The following is a 7,500-nucleotide window of genomic DNA, read 5'->3' on the forward strand; positions in this document are numbered from 1 at the left end:
ATCATCACAGCTACACTGACTGCACTTCCTGTATTTAAGGAAGTCTTTGTTCTGATCAGATACAGAGTGTTTTAGAGCCAAATGAAGCACCGAGGTGACAAACATCACAATTTCAACCTGAAAAAAACTGAATTAAAATAGAAATCAAATGGAAATAAATCACAAAGATGCACACTGAGAAAAAAACAGTTCATTTATACTGTCAGTGTCAACTGTCCTGAGTGGCTCAGTGATTGGTGGAGAGCGGTAATGTTCTGGCCAATCAGAGCACAGCTTTATCTTTCAACTGTTTATTCTTAAATCTGTTGAAGATTTTACAACCAGTTCTGTCCTTTTCTTTCTTTCTTTCTTTCTTTCTTTCTTTCTTTCTTTCTTTCTGTTCTGACAAATTTCCACCACTGGGCTTCTTCCTCTTTTCTCTCGTAGTCTATTATGACCATGAGCTTGGGGCAGATACACTGATCCCAAACACACACACACACACACGCACGCACACACACACACACACACACACACACACACACGCTACATTGTGACAGATGGTGTATGAATGATTGAGAGAGCAGAAGATCAATTATTCATCAGAGCTAAAGAGCACACACACCGAGATAATTGTCAAAGAGTCCTGAAGGAAAGATAAACGACAAATAAAGGGTTAATGATGTTCAATGAAGGCAATAAACAGTCTCTCTCACTTACTCTCACACACACACACACACACACACACACTCTCACTTTCACACACACACACACACACACACACACACACACACACACACACACTCTCACTCACACACACACACACTCACACACACACTCTCACTAACTCACTCACACACACACACACACTCTCACTTTCACACACACACACACACACACACACACACACTCTCACTCACACACACACACACTCACACACACACTCTCACTAACTCACTCACACACACACACTCACACACACACTCTCTCACTCACACATTCACAAACTCACTCACTCTCACACACACACACTCTCACTCACACACACACACACACTCACACACACACTCTCACTCACACACACACTAATTCACTCACACATACTCTCTCACTCACACATACACAAACTCACTCACTCTCACACACACACACCCACACACACACACACACACACTCTCACTCACACACACACACACACTCACACACACACTCTCACTCACACACACACTAACTCACTCACACACACACACACACACACACACTCACACACACACATTAGAAGCTATTTATAGGAGTCTTCCAGCTTGTCTTCTTTTGTCTTTTCGTCTAATCTCTAAAACTCCTGTCAGTTTCTGATCAGTGATCTTATTAAATTTACTCATTAGAGTAAAATTTAACTCTAAGTGTGTTGTGAGTCTGTGGTGATTTCAGCACTCAGTCTGTACAACTCTGTGATTATAATTAACTCAGAGTCTCAGGGTGACGGATCTGTCCTCCACCATCAGAGGTAAAACCCACAGTGCTTTGTTGCAGCGTTGGCATTTACTCTCGCTGCTTCCTGTACGTCTCCCTCGGCCCCGCCCCCTACTGAGACACACGCCGTGCTGTCAGATACCACAAAGCGACATCAGGAGAGAAGTGCAGCTCGGCCCATCATCACCATGTCGACTCTCATCCACTCGACAGCACAGAGACAATGAACTGATCGTCTGACCGTCACGGAGATGGAAGAAGCTTCTGGAGTCTTCAAAGATTGTTTAAGAAACAATTCAGTTACATCTCAGGGACACAAAATCGGGCAGAATAAAAATAAACAAGTGAATCACTCTCTAACAACTCTCTTAAGTGACTCAGTGAGTCACTCTCTTTTAACAACTCTCTTAAGTGACTCAGTGAGTCACTCTCTTTTAACAACTCTCTTAAGTGACTCAATGAGTCACTCTCTTTTAACAATTCTCTTAAGTGACTCAGTGAATCACTCTTTTAACAACTCTCTTAAGTGACTCAATGAGTCACTCTCTTTTAACAACTCTCTTAAGTGACTCAGTGAGTCACTCTCTTTTAACAACTCTCTTAAGTGACTCAGTGAGTCACTCTCTTTTAACAACTCTCTTAAGTGACTCAGTGAGTCACTCTCTTTTAACAACTCTCTTAAGTGACTCAGTGAGTCACTCTCTTTTAACAACTCTCTTAAGTGACTCAGTGAATCACTCTGTTTGAACAACTCTCTGGAGATCTGTCTGAATTTATTCCTTATTTTCTCTTCCTTCTTTCCTTTTTTCTCGTCATCTTCCTGCTTTAGTTTTTCCTTCTTAGTGATTTTTCGTTTCGTTTTATTTTTTATTCCATTCTTTATTCCTTCTTTTCTTTTTCTTTATTTCAAACCTTTTCCTTCATACTTTTTCCTTCTCTTTTCCTTTTTTCATTTCTTTTCCATTCTGTCTTTTATATAATTTCTTTATTACTTTCATTCCTTTCCTCCTTTCCTTTTTATCTTCCTTTTATATTTTATCCCATTATAATGTTTCTGTTCTTTTCTTACTTTTCTTCTTTCCTTCTTTTTTCACTCTCTTCTTTTCCCCATCTCCACTTTCCTTATGCTTCTTTATTATATTCCTAATTAATGTTTGTCTTTCTTTCCATGTTTTTTCCTTCCTTCCTTCTTACCCCCCACCCAGCCTAGCACCTCCACCCCCACCCCCCACCCCCACCCCACTCTATCAGATGGACGTGGTAAGTGTGGGTCGGTTCTGGATCGTCACTCCTGTGAGATCTGAGAGCAGTGTTCTCTATGTTTTGTGTTTGCTGGAGCTCCAGTGGGCGAGTGTTGAAGTAACAGAGCTCAGTCTGATCCGAAACCAACACTAAACACCACCCACTGGGAGCCAGATGAAAGTACTAAGTGTTAAGTGTGGGCTGCCACCAGGCTTTCACTCATTTACAGCATTCCAGCATTCCACCTCTATTCAGCCATCGCAGGACGAGCAGGAACACAGCGTTAGAGGACGAAGTAAACACTCATCACTCAGCGACGAAGCTGAAGATTAATAAACTCAAAATAAATCTCAGTTTACGACAGAAAACAAACATGCAGCTTTCAGGAAGGAAAACCCAGAGGAAGTGGGAAGAAAGTGGGTGGGGATGTCAGAAGAAAGAAGATAAAATATCACGATCCAAAAGGACGACACAGAGATAAAGAGACAGACAGAGAAGCCGAGCAAAGCAGAAGCCAAGATCTCATGCTGGCTCCTTGGGAGCGATTACTGTACATGAGTCTCATCCATGAGGACGGAGACACTTCACCCTGAGGCTACTGAGAGCGCTGTTATCATCCAGAGGAACCAAAGGACTCACCTGACCTCTTCAACCTCACCTGAGCAATCTGAGATTACAAAAATGCTGCAGCAGCACACACACACACACACACACACACACACACACACACACACAAACAAACACACACACTGATATGCAGCCGATCCTTTCTGAACAGAGAAGGACAGAGACAGTCACCCTGAGCAGGAAGATGCTTCAGTGAAAGGTGCAGAAGAGGCTGATAATCAGCGCTTCCACACTGACACACTAATTACAGACTGTGTAAAGGTAGAGACGCTTTCAGCCATAGCATCTGAAATAGACACACCATAACCAGCTCGGAACAACCAGGAAGAACATGACCACAAGAACAAGAAAAAGAAGGATGAATCAGAGTCAGAAAAAAACACAAGAAGGAGAAAGTCCAGAAGGAAAGAAAGTATGGATGGACTACAGAGCTTCAAGGGGCAAAATGTACTGAGCTACACACACTGGATTTCTGCCACTGCTGGGCCTCTAATTAAGGCTCCGAACCCTCAACTGATCTGAGCCTTAACTTTTAAATGAATAAACATGACACTGATAAGTCAGATTACTTAAAGCATCAGTCCAGCTGATTCAGCACTGTCTAATCTAACGCTTAGGGTCTAATCTAAACAACACAAATTAATCTAAACCAACTCAAAACATCTCCATCATCCAACATCCAGTCCAACATCCAGTCCAACAACTAGTCCAACATCCAGTCCAACATCCAGTCCAACAACTAGTCCAACATCCAGTCCAACAACTAGTCCAACATCCAGTCCAACATCCAGTCCAACAACTAGTCCAACATCCAGTCCAACATCCAGTCCAACATCCAGTCCAACAACTAGTCCAACATCCAGTCAAACATCCAGTCAAACCAAAAACAACCAAAAACACAAACATGGTCTAATTTAACCAACAGGATCTGATCTGATCAAACACCATCTGATCCGATCAAATCTAGACGCAGCCAAGATCCATGAGCATCACTTAAAATAATAATAATGTCTATAGTTTTGTGTTTTAAAAGCTTGTCTTGTTTACAGAGATACAGATACATGTATCTGTCAGTGTGAAATATAATGAGTCACACTGACAGTTCACACAGAAATCATATGTATAAATGTAACGTCAATTCAGCTGAAGACAACGTGTGTGTGTGTGTGTGTGTGTGTGTGTGTGTGTGTGTGTGTGTGTGTGTGTGTGTGAGCATATCATCTCAACATCATCTCAGCACCATCTCCATGTCATCTTAACATCATCTCAGTAACGTGTCACATCCATGGACCTCAGTTTCTCCAATAAATTTATATTGGGTTTGAATTTGATGTAGTTCATGTATAAATCTATACATAATAATAATAATAATAATAATAATAATAATAATAATAATAATAATAATAATAATAATAATAATAAAATAAACTGTTAAAGCCCAATCGTCTTCATTTCTATATAAAGAACTACTTTAAGGTTCTAGGCTCCTTTTTTAGTGTAAGGACAAATAAACAAAAATGATATATATTAATTATCAAAGTCTCATTTAAGCATCTCTCAGTTACAGCATCTAATTTTTCTTATAAAAAAAAGAAAGTCACAGCCGAAGTCGGACGTAATCTCAGCAGCATATGCTTTAAATTATCACATTTCTGTTGTTGTTTTAAAAAGCCGTTTTTTTGGCTCAGGTTTATCACTGATGAGTGGAGGCTGAGCTGCCGCATCATTTCTGCCGTTTCTTTGTTCCTTGGCTCGGGCTTTATTTGCCATCTGTGTTGTCAGGAGGCAGAAATGCACAATGATGCGCTGCCATGGAAACAGGTTGTCTGGAGCACAACCCCGAGAAACCCATCCTGCTCTCGCTCAGTGGATCCTCTAGAGCTAATGCAAACTGTGGACATATTCTCCTGTCACACACACACACACACACACACACACACACACATTTCCTCCTGCAGTGACTGGGCTAGAAAGCATGACACACAGAGCGAGACCGCTACAGACAGAACAATAACCATATCATTTTCTCCAGCTTTCTATAGGACCTGAAGGAAAACACCTCATCACTGCTCACCAAATGGAGCCTGTACACAACAACATCAACTGGAGAAACATAAATCTTTTCACTTTATTACCCCTATATCAGCTAATGACGTCCGTGTTTGTACTGAACCCCGTTCAGTCCCTCGTCCATCACTCACTCAAACACTATCTGTACGTTTCAGCACATTAACGTAACATGATTTCAGCTGCTGAAGTTATTTCACTTTCATACAGAGCAGGAAGACAGAAGAACCTAAAAATACTGAGTACTAATTCAGTGCTTTACGTCATCTACACTTTATTGTGGTCACTGTATAAGAAACACCACTGAACAAGGAGGTGTTAATGAGGCACTTCAGGACTCAACACATGTACAATCATTTCTCTGCTTTGTTTCATTCATGAAATCAGTCAAATGTTGTGAAATTTTTTTAATATCTTTCTAGATATTCGGTGGAGATCTGTCTGTCTGTCTGTCTGTCTGTCTCACTGTCTCACTGTCTCACTGTCTGTCTGTCTGTCTGTCTGTCTGTCTGTCTGTCTGTCTCACTGTCTCACTGTCTGTCTGTCTGTCTCACTGTCTGTCTGTCTGTCTGTCTGTCTGTCTCACTGTCTCACTGTCTGTCTGTCTGTCTCACTGTCTGTCTGTCTGTCTGTCTGTCTCACTGTCTCACTGTCTGTCTGTCTGTCTCACTGTCTGTCTGTCTGTCTGTCTGTCCGTCTGTCTCACTGTCTGTCTATCTGTCTGTCTGTCTGTCTCACTGTCTGTCTGTCTGTCTCACTGTCTGTCTCACTGTCTGTCTGTCTGTCTGTCTGTCTGTCTGTCTGTCTGTCTGTCTGCCTCACTCACTCACTCACTCACTCACTCACTCTCTGTGTGTCTGTCTGTCTGTGCGTCAGGTTTTTTAATCTGAGCTCTATGATGTGTGATATCTCCCGAGTTGTTGAGGTGCTGTAGGAGACAGCTGTTCTTCCACAAGCTGAAAATAAAAGCAGTGTGTGAAGGGAGTGAAGCGTGCTGAGAGCAGACACATGTCCAAACACATCAGTCATGCTGACAGCTGATTGGCCAAGCGGTTTGATTGACAGCTGGCCCAGAGCAGAAAGCACACAGGACTTAGTAAGATCATAACTAAGAGCCTTAGTGAGAAAAGATCATGATTTAGATTAAAACTGGAGAATCGATTTACAAACACAAACAAATCAAAATGTTTGACTTGAGTTACAAAATACAGACGTTTCTCATCACCACTAGACATAAAATTACTTCTTATAAAGTTTTTCACAACAACTTTATAAAATAATAATGTTCGTCCATGGAATCATCGAAAAAAATCTAGTAAGAAAAGAAACCACTGAAATTAAATGAAAGTATGTGTGTGTGACAGTGTGTGTGTGACAGTGTGTGTGTGACAGTGTGTGTGTGACAGTGTGTGTGTGACAGTGTGTGTGCTTGTGTGACAGTGTGTGTGACAGTGTGTGTGTGACAGTGTGTGTGTGACAGTGTGTGTGCTTGTGTGACAGTGTGTGTGTGACAGTGTGTGTGTGTGTGTGCCTGTGTGTGTGTGACAGTATGTGTGACAGTGTGTGTGTGTGGCAATGTGTGTGTGTGTGTGACAGTGTGTGTGTGACAGTGTGTGTGACAGTGATCCTTATTGTTCTTTTACTTCTGAACTTATTAATACTGCAAACGGGCTGTTCTGTTCTGTACGTGTGTGTGTGTGTGTGTGTGTGTGTGTGTGTGTGTGTGACAGTGTGTGTGTGACAGTGATCCTTATTGTTCTTTTACTTCTGAACTTATTAATACCGCAAACGGGCTGTTCTGTTCTGTATGTGTGTGTGTGTGTGTGCGTGTGTGTGTGTGTGTGTGTGTGTGTGTTAATTACAGTGCCTGTCTGCTGGTTCTTCAGTTCAGTTGGATCTGGCTGTTCTCACACTGTCTCATTATCCACACTGACACGACTTTCAGCTGAATCTGAGACTAAACCTCTGTGTGCTGATAGTTTTATTTCATGTTTAAGAGAATGTTATCAGAACGTTCTGAGGGGTTTTAATAGAATGATGAACTGTAATGTTATAAACACGTCTGATAAATGTTATTATCTAAAGTTTCTACAACCTTTGGAAAACTAAACT

General features: G+C 41.5%; 1 protein-coding gene across 1 annotated transcript in view; it reads right to left on the reverse strand.

Moving 5' to 3' along the window:
- The window catches only part of LOC132853251 (voltage-dependent R-type calcium channel subunit alpha-1E), a 114,822-nt gene that overhangs the window by 36,855 nt on the left and 70,467 nt on the right, over window positions 1-7,500 (reverse strand). The window lies entirely within an intron of this gene.

The sequence above is a fragment of the Tachysurus vachellii genome, chromosome 11, assembly GCF_030014155.1.
Source record: "Tachysurus vachellii isolate PV-2020 chromosome 11, HZAU_Pvac_v1, whole genome shotgun sequence".
Taxonomy (NCBI): Eukaryota; Metazoa; Chordata; class Actinopteri; order Siluriformes; family Bagridae; genus Tachysurus; species Tachysurus vachellii.